The 14,112-nt window shown below is 36.6% G+C and overlaps 1 non-coding gene across 1 annotated transcript; it reads right to left on the bottom strand.

The window, feature by feature from the left end:
• Nucleotides 1-487: 487 nt before the first annotated feature.
• LOC124529458 (U6 spliceosomal RNA) lies at nucleotides 488-596 on the bottom strand. Its single transcript, XR_006966355.1, has one exon. It is a non-coding gene; the product is annotated as a U6 spliceosomal RNA (small nuclear RNA).
• Nucleotides 597-14,112: the final 13,516 nt, after the last annotated feature.

The raw sequence follows: 14,112 nt of genomic DNA, 5'->3' as shown, positions 1-14,112 counted from the left end.
TTTTTAAAAATGTTTGTTTATCTTGAGAAAGAGAGAGAGAGAGCACATGCATGACTGGAGGAGGGGCAGAGAGAGAGGGAGAGAAACTCAAGCAGGTTCTGCACTGTCAGCATACAGCCTGATGCAGGGCTCCATCTCGTGAACTGTGAGATCATGACCTGAGCCAAAATCAGGAGTCAGATGTTCAACAGACTGAGCCACCCAGGTGCCCCAAGGTTTTTGTTTGTTTGTTTGTTTGTTTGTTTTTAACTTTGTTCATTTGTTCCTTTTTGAGAGAGAGAGAGAGAGAGAGAGAGAGAGAGAGAGAGCATAAGCGGGAGTTGGGCAGAGAGAGAAGGAGATGCAGAATCTGAAGCAGGCTGCAGGCTCTGAGCTGTCAGCACAGAGCCCAATGCGGGGCCCAAACTCACTAACTGTGAGATCATGACCTGAGTGGAAGTCAGGCACTTAACCCAATGATCCATCCAAGTGCCCCCAAGGATTTTTTTAAAATATGGAACACTTCAAGAATTTGCATGTCATTCTTGCACAGGGTGGCCATGCTAATCTTCTCTAAATCATTCCAATTTTGGTATATGTACTGCTGAAGTGAGCACTTGTTAGTGAATCTTAAAGACTACATTAGCTAAAAATGAGGAAGGATCCAAACAGTTACAAATAATGATAAGAAATAAGGCAGCACAGTGGTATACAGAAATACTGTATTATTTTGGAAACAAGAGAATGAAAACTGTATTGCGTTATATGACAACAAAAGCATAGAGCAGTCTAACATCAGTACTGAAGCATCATAGGGTCACTCTATCCTTGACCACAAATATTTAGTGCTTTTAATCAGCTCACAAAATTGAGTCTTACCACTCCTTGGAAATCAATGGCCAAAAGGAGCTCTTTCCCAGTGTTTATAACTAAACATTTTAGGAGGAAGATGGAAATATGTTAGCCTTTTCTCCAAGTAATCAAGTGTTGTCCTTCCACATGAATGAATGAATGAATGAATGAATGAATACATGACATACATAGATACATACATACATAGATACATACAAACATACATATATACATAGAAGGCTGGCTTAGTTATGACCATATGACTGCTTAGTTCTCCCAGATACACATTCTCTCCCAGCTTCCTGGTAGTCAGCTACAACTAAAACAATCTGAAATTGTTTGCTCTCATTGTCATCATTTGACTCTTGTTTCTGAACTTAGTCCAGCATTTTTTGTATCACTGCATGAAATACCATAAATCATAATTCCAAGAGCCCTTCAATGATCTGTTTGGAGAGACTGGTTAATGAAAGTGAGTCTAGTACAGATTTTTGGCACCAGAACTTGGTATGGTATGACTCAGTATACAGGAACTATAAAAGACTGCTTCTCTCCCTATGGTTTTGAAAAGAGGTCAAAGCCCATGTTAGGAACTTTCCTGTTGCTGGAGAATGAAGAGATGCCCCAAATACAGGGAAAAACACATAGACTTACAAATAAAAGTTGGTCTCAAATTTCAAGGATATAAAGATATTGTTATTTTTTGAGTAGTTAGTGCAGTGCAGTTCCCCTCAAACTACACACCACTAAATGTGCTTCCAAAAGTTTTCTGAGAACAGAATCCAACTGAGGAAATTCATCCCAAAGCAAAGATACTAAATCATATTTCTTCCAGTTTCTATGCTACACTCACCAAGTATACATTGCTAAGACAGCAATGCACTCCTCTAGGACACTAGGGAACATGAAAAGCTGAATGGAAATAAACAACAATAAATCACATGTTGGAGATATATATGTATATAAAATGTATATATATATATATATAAAATATATATATATATATAAAATGAGTTTAATTTGTGAAAATTACTAAGCAACTTTTGAAATTAATAACTGTAGCTTAAGAATTCTAAATATAATAAATTCTATTAACAGTCTTGGTAAATTTTTGTGTCAGCTCTTAAGTCCCAGGTGAAAGAGGACATCGAATGGAGTGAATCCTACCCTGACCAACCCAGGAACAAGCTAGCCAAATAGAGGAAATGAAGACTACAAATAGAACATAGTGCCATCTTTCTTTTATCTTTCAACTTTTACTGACTGTTTTAATGGTTCATGGATGAAGAGTTTGTGTTAATGTGTGTCATCCAAGCCTGAAATAAATGTTCAATCAGTGTCTAAAACTGTCAGCCAATGAATCAAAATCAATAGTACCCAGATCAAAGTTCTAGGAAGGGGACAAAATAAATGGATTCCAACATAAGAGCTCCCAGGTGAGTTCTGGGGAGAAAAATAAATGAAATTGGTAACCTGGACTATTTTAGGTTGATTGTATGTGAAATTGTGTCAACATGAAAATTGCAATGACTTACCAAAAGATCCATGAACACTCTTCCTCTTGGAATCTTTAATTAGTGGTGTGAGTGTTTAGGAGTTTGGGATTATTGAGCAACCTCATTTTGTAATTATTTGAAAACTGCATCCCATCTGTAGTTAAGAGTTCCCATGGCTCTTATGTCTGTTTTGTAGAAATTGCACTCAACTGTGTTTTAGTTATGTTTTTATTTCTCCAAGGAGGATTGTCACTCAAATAGAAAAGCACCTAAACCTAAATGTTAAAGGTTAAAAAACAAAATATATGCTATTTTTTCCTCTTTAAGCATTTCTGTGTTTTATACATTTATATTATTTTATGTAGGAATAATTAATATAGGATTTAAAGATGAGAGATACATTGTTTACAGAAGAATTAAAGCTATGTTTTCGGGGCACCTGGGTGGCTCAGTCAGATGTTAAGTGTCTGACTTTGACTCAGGTCATGATCTCATGGCTCATGAATTTGAGCCCCATGTAGGGCTCTGTGCTGATAGCTTACAGCCTGGAACCTGCTTCAGATTCTGTGTCTCCTTTTCTCTCTGCCCCTCCCCCGCTCACATTCTTCTGTCTCTCTAAAAAACCATGTTTAAAATTAAAAAATTTTTTTTTCAATAGGAAATTAAATGTTCTAAATCTAGCATGTTTGTTCATTTGTTTGTTTTTAATTCTTTAAACATATTACTAATAGAATTGAAATAATTTGACAAATTCAGAGTGAAAATGACAATAAGCCATTTTCCCAGTTTCCTATCAATATTTGGAGGAATGGTAACAATTAAACCTAATAAAACTTTTGTTGTTTTTTAATGAACTTTTAATTTTCAGATAATTGTAGAATTAGTTGTTCTAGTTGTAAGATGTAAAAAGACAGAGAGATCCTTTCCATCCTTTACCCAATTTTTCCCCAATGGTAACATCTTACACATCTGTAGTATACTATCACAACCAGAATACTGAAACTGATACAATACACAGATCTTATTCAGATATCCCAAGTTTTACTTGCACTCATTTGTGTGTGTTTGTGTTTATGTGTGTGTGTGTGTGTGTGTGTATTCAGTTCTATGAATTTTATCACATGTGTAAGTTTGTGTGTCCACTATCACAGTCAAGATACAGAACAGTTCCAACAGTACAACAATTCTTGGTTATTTCCTTTTATTATAACCCCCATCTTCCAGCCCTTTACTGCACTCTACACTCCCTAACTCCTAGCATCAATTAACCTGTTCTCTCTTTCTATAATATTGTAATTTCAAGAATGTTATATAAATGTAAACATACAGTATGTGTGGGAATGACTTTTTTCACTCCATATAATTCCTTTGAGATTCATCCAAGTTGTTGTGTATACCAATAAAATTTTTAAATGTTAACATCACTAAGTAATATAAGACAAACAGTCATAATCTTATGGTGATTAAAAGAATCTTTCAATGGTCTAGTTTACTGCTTTTCGATCACCTGGGAGCTTGTTAAACTAAAACACAACTAGTTGGGCTCCACCCCTAGAGCTCCTGGTAAAGTGGTCAGAGAAGGACCTGAAAATGCACATATCTAAAAGTTCCTCTGAGTGAGGCTGATGCTGCTGACGCCTTTTAGTAATACTGTTTTTAATTTATAATTAAGAGCTCATTAGAATTCCAATTTGAAATATTGTTCTAAAATAATTCATTGTCACTCTTGTACACCCAAAATTTATGGGTCTAAAAGAGAAAGTAATATTCTCCGCCTTCTCAAAAAATCCTCCATTATTTTCAAGAGGAAACCAGACTTTCGAAATCAGATACCAAATAAACAAAAAGAAAACAGGCAGTTTACAAAAGAGGAAATACAAAGAGCCAATAAACTAAATAAACAAAAGTGTTTCTCAGTAGTAATCAAGGAAATGCACATTAAAGCAATGAGCTCATAAAGTCTTATTGGCAAATATTTCAAAATTTGGTAACCTCACATGTTGGTAAGATGACAGAAAAACACACAGCCATAATAGCTAATGAACAATTACTTTAATGAGCATTTTCTACAATTTATTAATGTTAAATATGCTTTATGATCCAGTAACTGTCATACCAGATCTCTATGCTATAAGACAGCCACATGCATGTACAAGACAGCATATTTTAAGGGTTTTTTTCTTAAATTTTCTGAAAAGTTAAAGCTTCTTAAATGCCCATAAATAAAGGAAAAACTAACATCATTCAGCAGTTTTAAGAAAATGAAGTTACTCTCTATGCACAAAGGTGAAAATTTTGAAACAAAGTATGTTGAAAAAAGACAATACAATACATATAGTTTGTCACTTATGGGAGCATTCATATACTACAAATAATAGTAAATAATTATTAAGGACAATTATTAAGCATGCTAGGCACTATACTAACTAAATTACATGCATTAACTAATTATTTTATTACTCAAAACCAGCTGTATAGACTGAGTACCATTAATGAAAACTAACATTCAATTTGTGGATCCAGTCCAAGATGGCAACATGGGAGGCCCATGAAGTTTCTCCCCCTACAGACATATCAAATGTACAGCTATACATTAAGAAATTCCCTCTGAAAGAAATCCAGAAACTGCGTGACTCCTATATATCAGATGAACAAAGAACATCCACATCAAAATGGGTAGGAAAGGCTGAGACACACTATTAACCCCACCCCTGGCACAGCAACCATACAATCAGGACGGAATTTCCAACTCCAAGTTTCTCCCCAAGGAGTGAAGCATTTGGACCCCATATCCAGCATCCCAACATTTAAGAATTGCACATGAGGGACACCAAAACTTCTATCTCTGCAAATCAATGGGGCTTGCATCCACAAGACCCACTAGGTTTGTATCCTATAGGATACATAGGAACAGTTCTTAATGGGCTCTAGAGGACTCATCATGGCTATCCCCCAGAGTTCAGTGTAGGAGCAGCAAAAAATACCATGTCTCAGTCTTCCCAGTCTTTTCCTGAAAAGCTTCTATTTGCATACATTAAAAGCTGCTTACTAAGAATAACGTTTCTAATTTAGCACACATCTAGGGGCTGACTGCCATCCTCCCTGGAGACCAAGGAAGCCAGAGGACATCTTTGCCTTCTCCCTCTAGCCCATTCCATATTAGCAGTATCTCTATGAAAGGAGCTTCTGTGCATATCTGTACCCCAGCTTCAGCGGCTGCCATCTGAGGGTTGGGATCCTGGGTCACCTGGCCCTGACAGCCAGTGGGGGTTGCATTCAGGAGTCCCATAGGACTGTTGCAAACAAAGAAGCAGTTCTTAACTGACTAGTCTCCCACAGCTCAGAGCAAAAAGAACAAACAGAAACACCCATCTCCCAGTCTTTCCCTGAAAGAGGTCTATTTGCATACTTTGAAAGCTGCTGCCCAAGGATCAAGCTTCTAATTTAGAACATATCTTGGGACTGAATGACATCATCCCCAGAGACTAGGGAAGCCTGGGGACATCTCTGTCCTCTCCCTCTAGCCTACTTCAGTAGTCAGTATCTCCCTGGAAAGAGCTTGTTCACACATCTGGTACCCCCAGATTTTCCAGTTGCTGCCCAGAGCACAGGCCCCTGGATCATGGGTTCTGACAGCCAGTATGCATTCATTAGTACCACAGGACTACAGCAAACAAATAAACAAAAAAAGTTCTTAATAAAAACAGAAGCACTCCCCTCCTCCCATGGCTTTACAGTTGGGCAAAGTACAGGGAGAGCAGCAAAAATGCCTACTTCTCAGGTTCTCCCAGGAAGGGGTTTAACTGTATACTTTCCTGCTGCTGTCTGAGGGTCTAGCTTCCAATCAGCTGGCATCTAGGTGCTAACTGCGATCCTCCCCTTTAGGACAGTGATGGGTCTGAGCACACCCTCTAATACTGGGAGGCACTTAGAACATGAAGATGGCTTGGGCATTCACAGGAGTTTAAGAGAAAAATGAAAAGCTCAGGTCAGACTGATTGATGAGATTGTTCCTACCCAAGAGCACTCTGTCAAGACTGGGAGAGGTGGCTACTTTATCTAATGCACAGAAACCAACACAGAGAGCCAAGAAAAATAAAGAAATAGGGGAATATATTTCAAACAAAAGAACAAAATTAAACTCCAAAATAGACCTCAATAAAATGGAGAGAAGTGATTTACTTAAAATAGGATTCAAAATAGCAACCATAAAGATGCTCACAGAGGTCAGGAGAACAATGCATAAACAAAGTGAAAATTTCAAAGAAGACATAGAAAATATGAAAAAGTACCAAACAGGGGTGCCTGGGTGGCTCAGTCAGTTAAGCATCCGAATTTACCTCAGGTCATGATCTCAAGGTTCAGGAATTTGAACCCCACATTGGGCTCTGTGCTGATGGCTCAGAGTCTGGAACCTGCTTCAGATTCTGTGTCTCCCTCTCTCTCTGCCCTTCCTCCACTTGCTCTCTCTCTCTCTCTCTCTCAAATAAACATTTTTAAAAAGTTAAAAAAGAAGTAGAAAACAAATCAAGACCTGAAGAATATAATAATTGAACTGAAAAATTTAATAAAGGGATTCAGGTTCAACAGCAGACTAGATGAAACACAATAAAAAATCAGTGAACCTGAAAACAAAGCAGTGAAACTCAATTAATCTGAGAAGTGAAAACATAAAAATAAAATAAAATATAAATAGGGAAGATAGCTTAAGGGACTTTTGAAACACCATCAAGAGGAACAATTTACCCATTATAAAGGTCCCAGAAGGGGAAGAAAGAAAGAAAGGGTCAGAAGGCTAGTTCAAAGAAATAACAGCTGAAACTTTTCTCAACATGGAGAAAGAAACCTATCCAGACCCAGAAAGTCCAGAAAACTTAATTTAAAAAAAAATTCCAAAGAGACTCATGAGACACATTGTAATTAAGTGGTCAAAAGACTAAAAGAGAATCTTAAAAGCAACAAGTGGAAAGCAACTTGTTACATAAAAGGAAATCCTCCCCCGCCCCCCATAAGACCACCAGCAAGTTTTTTAGCAGAAATTTTGCAGGCCAAAAGGGAGTCAGTGGCATTATATAGTCAAATTGCTGAAAGAAAGAAAAAACAAACAAACAAACAAACAAAAAACCCTGCCAACCAAAAATACTCTATCTGGCAAAACTGTCCTTCAAAATGGACGGAGAGATAAAGAATTTTCCAGACAAGTAAAAGCTGAGGAGTTCATCTACTAGACCAGCCTTACAAAGACTGTTAAAGTGAGTGCTTCAAATAAAATTTAAAGATGGTAATTGTTAACAGGAAAACACATAAGTATAAAACTCAATGATAAAGGTAAATATAGTTAAGTAAAGAATACTCTAATATTGTAATGATGGTGGGTAAATGACTTGTAACTCTAGTTTATACAGGTGAAAAGAGAAAAGTATCAAAAATAACCATAACTACAATAATTTGTGAATAGATACACAATGTAAAAGATGTAAACTGTAACATCAAAAATATAAAATGTGGGGGAGTATGTAGAGCTTTTATAAGTATCTGAAGTTAATTTTTTTCATCTTAAAATAGATATAGATATAAAATATTTTATGTAATTCCCATGATAATCACAGAGAAAAACCCTATGGTAGTTACATAAAAGAGAAAGAGAAAGTAATGAAGGCATATCACTACAAAAAAAATCACCAAATCAAAAAAAGAAGAGAACAAAAGAGAAAGGAACAAAGGAATTATAAAACAATCGGAAAACAATGAACAAAATGGCAATAGTAAGCCCATAACTATTAATAATTACTTTAAATGTAAATAGACTAAATTCTCCAACAGATATACAGCGGCTAAATTAATTTAAAAAATACCTATATGTTGCCCATAAGATACTCATTTCATCTTTAAGGATAAAGACTTAAAGGATAAAGACATGGATTTGGGGCTCCTGGGTGGCTCAGTCAGTTAAACGCCCGACTCTTGATTTCAGCTCAGATCATGATCTCATGGTTTGTGAGTTTGAGCCCCACATCAGGCTCTGCACTGACAGTGTGGAGCCTGCTTGGGATACTCTGTCTCTTTGCTCTCCGCTCATTCTGTCTCTCTCTCTCTCTTTCAAAAATAAATAAACTTTAAAAAAATGTTTTAAAAAAAGGATATACTTGGACTGAAACTGAAGGGATGGAAAAATAGATTGCAAGCAAACAGAAGGTAAAAGAAAGCAAGAGAAGCTATACTTATAAAAGACAATAACTGTAACAAGAAAAAAAAGGGAGTCATTATATAATAATAAAGGGGTCAATCTATCCAGGGGATATACATTTGTAAACATTTACATACCCAACATACAAGTTTCTAAATATTAATGGATCTGAGAGGAGACATAAACAGCAATACAATAATAGTAGAGGGCTTCAATATCCAACTTTAAACAATGGATAGATCATCCAGACAGAAAATCAAGAAGGAAACATTAGATTTAAACTACATATTAGACCAGATGTCCTTAACAGACATTTACAGAACATTTCATCCTACAGCAGAAAAACACGCATTCTTCTAAAGTGCACATGGAAAATTCTCCATGACAGATCATATATGAGGCCACAAAACAAGCCTTAATAAACTTAAGAATCATATCAAATATCTGTCCATCATAGGATGAAACTAGCAATCAATTAAGAAAAAACTGGAAAATTCACAAAAATGTGATTAAATAACAAGCTCCTAGGTCAAAGAAGAAATAAAAACAGAAGTCAAAAACTATCTTGAGACAAATGAAAGTGAAAACACATATACCAACATTTATGGAATGCAGCAAAAACAGTTCTATGACAAAAATTTATAGTGTTATATGCCTAACTTAAGACAAAAGAAAGATCTCAAATTAAACAACTTAACTTTACACCTCAAGGAACTAGGAAAAGAAGAGATATCTCCTTACACCTCTTAGAATGAATATCATCAAAAAGGCAAGAGATAACAAGTGTTGGCAAGGATGTGGAGAAAAGGAAATCCTTTTGCACAGTTGGTGGGAATGTAAATTGGTGCAACCACTATAGAAAACAATGTGAAGTTTCCTCAGGAAATTAAAAATAGATCATCTGATCTATTTTACCTTCACTCCCATGTTCAGTGAAGCTTTATTCACAATAGCCAAGATATGGAAACAATCTAAGTGTCTTTCAATAGATGAATAAAGAATATGTAATTGGTATACATGTATATCAATATACACTCAATGAAATATTATTCAGCCATGAGAAAAGGGCATCTGCTATTTGAAACAATGTTTGTAACAACATAGATGTAACTTGAAGGCATTCTCCTAAAGGAAATAAGTTAGACAAAGAAAGACAAATTCTGTATCATCTCACGTGTATGTGGGATCTAAAACAAGTTGGACTCATATAAATATAAAAGGAGACTAGAATGGTGGTTACCACGGGCTGGGGGTGGGGAGAGCAGGGAAGCCAGTGAGAGAAAAGGGAAAATGTTAGTTAAAAGAGCACAAACTTCTAGCTACAAGATGAATAACTTCTGGGTAATCTAATGTTAAGCATAGTGATTATAGTTAGTATTTTCTCACATGTCTGAAAGTAGCTAAGAGAGTAGACCTTAAATATTCTCAGTATAAAAAATAAATGGTAATTATGTGATGTGATGCAGGTGTTAGCCAGCTACTCTGGTAATTATTTTGCAACATATAAGTGTGTCAAATCATCGTGTAACACAGTTTAAATGTACACATTTTATGTCAATTATATTTCAATAAAGCTGGAAAAAATTCACTTAAATACTCTCTATATATGCTAGGTATTATTCAAAGTAATTTAAAAAACAAAGTAATTTGGGGCACCTGGGTGGCTCAGTCAGTTGAGCGTCAGACTTCAGCTCAGGTCATGATCTCACAGTTCATGGGTTCAAGCCCCACATCAGTCTCTGTGCTGACATCTCAGAGCCTGGAGTCTGCTTCTGATTCTGGGTCTCCCTCTCTCTCTCTGTCTCTGTCTCTCTCTCTCTGTCTCTGTCTCTCTCAAAAATAAATAATAAAACATTAAAAAAACAAAATAATTTAATAATAGTAACAACAGCTAAGACTTACTGAATGCTTATTGTGTTTCAGGCACTGTTGTAAGCACACAATACAACCCTATGAAGTAGGTGTTACTTCTTTTTTATCTATTTATCTCACAGAATCCTAGGGAGTACTCAATCCTAGGAAGGAACCCAGGAAGCAAAGGAATCAAGAGTAAAGCTGGGCAGGTTAGCAACAATGATTCAAAAGGTCTTCTCTCTAGGTCACAATTGATTCCACTTTAACAACATGGAAAGTTTATCTCCCCGGCAAAGATCAAATTCCCAGAGGAGAGTCTTGGTTAATTCGCTTGGGAAAAGTATCTACCCTAGGATCAATCAGCTCTGTCCAGAGTGGCGGAATCACCAGCTCAGACATAATCATCAGAAGCCCATTTGTATGTGCTTGACTGATCCCTGAGACGGGTGAAGTTAGGGAAGGGGCACAAGAACATGGTTTTAAGCCTGGAGTTCATCCCAACCCCAGTGTCCCTTACTCTGTGAAGCTCCTGCTAGAGGCAAGCGATGACTGTGAGCTATTGATTCAACTCACATTTTGAAAATGTTCTTTGAGCACCTAAGCTGTGCCTGGCACTTTAAAACTTTGCCTTTGTATAATGTGCTACGGTTGACAAGGTCTTTTAAACAGACCTTTCTTCTTTCCCCACCCCCCAACAAACAACCACAGAAATATAGGTAGTGCAGATAGTATTCTCCCCCATTTGTATAAAGGAAGAAACTCAAGCTGACAAATAGCTTGCCCAAAAGTCACATGTTTGGATAGGGGGAGTGAAGCTGGGACTCTGGCCTATGACTTTTTAATCCCCAGCCAGTCCTCTTCCCGTTAATACTTGATGCGAATATTTCATACTGGCTTGGGGAAAAGATACTGAGAGCAGCTTATTTCATTGAGAAGGAAGAACTTAATGTCCAAGGGGTGAGTAATAGGGTCCAGATGAATGATGTGACTAGCAATAAAGTGAAAATGATAGCAGAGAGAGAATTTATACAGAAACAAACAGCAATTTTATTCATAGGATTTATCTAATAAATGGCAGCGAGGAATAAAACAGACTGTTATTCTAATTTCGGAAAGACGCGCTCTATGTGGAATAAATAGAACAATTTTCTCTGATATGAAAATACTCCATGCTTATATCAAGATGATGAATAATGTTGTCAGAATGGCACTAGCTTGCAGAAGGAAATCTGTGGTGAAAAATATCAGGCTTAATTTTAACAGTCTTGGAGAAGATACTCCTATAGGATTACTAAAAAGTTACCTTGTTGCAGAATTCTTTGCATCATCTGTGTCCGGAATTACAGAGAAAATGAAATTGTCAGGTCAGCCTCACAGTTTCCTCCTCGGCCAAGTTAATTTTTCATTAGGAAATATTCCCAGGCTTTTCCCCCAGAGGGTAAGGCACGGAAATAATGAGAATAAGAAATTGGCTAAGTGTCCTTCCTCCAAAGGAAATAAGTATTTTCACCTTGTTTCCTGAATTTTCTTTGCAGGCAATTACATTTATGTTACCTCTACACACGTCTGATAGAATAAAAATATAATTTTTGCAAAACAGAAAACTGTCACTCTCATGGTCTCTTGCTGCTATGTGAGGAAGGACAGTATTTTTCCTCTAAAGTTATCAAGTCTAAATATTGAGACTTTAAAATCCATCATGCTTTTCACCAAAGTGATCCCTCAAACGAGTTCCAAAGACTTTATGTCAGTGAGCTGAATGAGTAGTGGTATAATTATTATTGTCATTCTCTGTGATAAATGTTGGATTGATTTAATTATACTAGCTCAATCTCTCATTTTGAAAGAAAACCTTTTCTGTTTATATGGTGCTAAAGGTTCTTTCATACCTCCAAGATACGGAAAGGGGAGAAAAGCAAGTTGCAGAACAATGTTTCACATTCACTGGTGTGTGCTCGGTGTCCAGCACAGAGGACTAGATGGAGGAACAACAAACAGCTGAGAATTGTTGCATCTAGGGAAAGGAGGCAAAAGCAGGAGGAGTGGCAGATCAGAGAAGGGAGACATTCATGTTTTTTTCTAGATATTTCTGTGTGGTTTGAATCTTTTGCAACAATAACATATTCATGTATGATTTCTGTGATTTCAAAAGGACAATAAAAGATTCATTCAGTCAACGAGAAATGGGTCTTTTTACTCGCAATGCTGTTTAAAGGTTAATTTTTATGAAATCAGTTAGTGGTCTTAGTTTCCAAGGCTAATTTCTGTTTGGGTCTGTTACCCAATAGCTCATTTCTCTAGGAGATTTTAATTATTTTTAAATGTTACTTTAAAAAGGTTAGAAATATGTACTTAAGTTTTAACTTTTGGCAGCATTACACAGGATTTGTCCAGAAATGAAAATATGGTACCACAAATTTAAAGACAGACTCTTACAAATTTTCATCTAATACTTTTTCCAGTGTGAAGTGATTTAAAAAAATAGTATTAAAATTTGAAGTTACTTTTGAGATAGTATCCCTTTTCCACAGCCATTTACCAAATTCTACAAGTAGTTTAAATCCTAACTTTGGGTCCCTAAACCATTTTGGGGGAGGGTTGTTGTTTTGTTTTGTGTTTTTGTTTTTCCCCCAATAGTTTACTAATTACTATTAGAAGAGTTGTTCAAATACACATTTGTTGTGAGGTACAGGGAAGGGAGAGAAAAAACACTATCAGGCTGTCCATCTTGGTCACTTTGACAAGCTAAGTGTCTTCAATTTACCTTAGCTCCAACTGTTGGGGATCCTAGGTACCTGTTCATGGTCTTCTGATCTTAAACTCTATGTAGGCAATCTGGCCTTTACCCAAGTCTCAATTATCACATGCACACTTAATATTCTCAAATCGGTATGAACAGATCTTTAAGGTGATCTTTAAGGTGAGCCCAGGTTCTTCTCTCCAGCTGCAATGCAATGTATCTATTGCATTGCCCCACAGGCATGACGAACTTAAAAGGTATGAAAGTAGACTCATCTCTCTCTCCCCGCTAATCTACTCTACCTCTTATGAATCCAGTGATTTCTAACTGGTGGTGATTTTGTTCCCCCAAGATATCTGGTAGTATTTACAGACAGCTGAGATAAGGAATACTGTTGGCATATGATGGGTAGATCCAGAAATGTCATTAAACAACCTAAAATTTACAGAACACACCCTCCCACATACACAGCAAAGAATTTTCTGGTCCCAAACAGTGCTTAATAGGGCCAAGTTTTAAAGAACGTTTATTTCCAAGATGACTGAGAAATGGTTAATTTAATGATTAATTAACAGTTAATGAGTTAATATATCAGAGAACAAGGGCACCATCATTCATCCTTGAAGTCATTCCTACTTTCTCCCTCTCTCACTTTCCACATCTAGATGTTTATCAGTCCCACAGGTTCCAGATAAAATCCACTTCCATGTTACCATTGCCACAGCCCACTTGCATTCGTACTGTCTCCTGGACTGCATGACTTTTCATCAATGTCCCCTCTCCCCATCTCCCTCTGCATCAGCTTCTGTCCTGTTTCTTGAGGGACCTTACCAAAACATAAATATATTCATATCACTCTCATGTAAGAATTATCATATGGCTCTCATTGCCTGTGGATAAAGTTCAAGCTGCTGTTCCTGTTCTTGTCTGATCCCTTTACAACTCTTTAATTTCTTGTTCCTAACTCCCCTATTTCTTCCACCAGCTCCCCAAATCCTCCACGT

Source organism: Lynx rufus, unplaced genomic scaffold (assembly GCF_022079265.1).
Source record: "Lynx rufus isolate CCGP_SWC_20201006 ecotype Redwood Valley unplaced genomic scaffold, mLynRuf1.p SCAF_6, whole genome shotgun sequence".
In the NCBI taxonomy this organism is placed as follows: Eukaryota; Metazoa; Chordata; class Mammalia; order Carnivora; family Felidae; genus Lynx; species Lynx rufus.
This window is presented reverse-complemented; position numbering and strand designations above follow the sequence as displayed.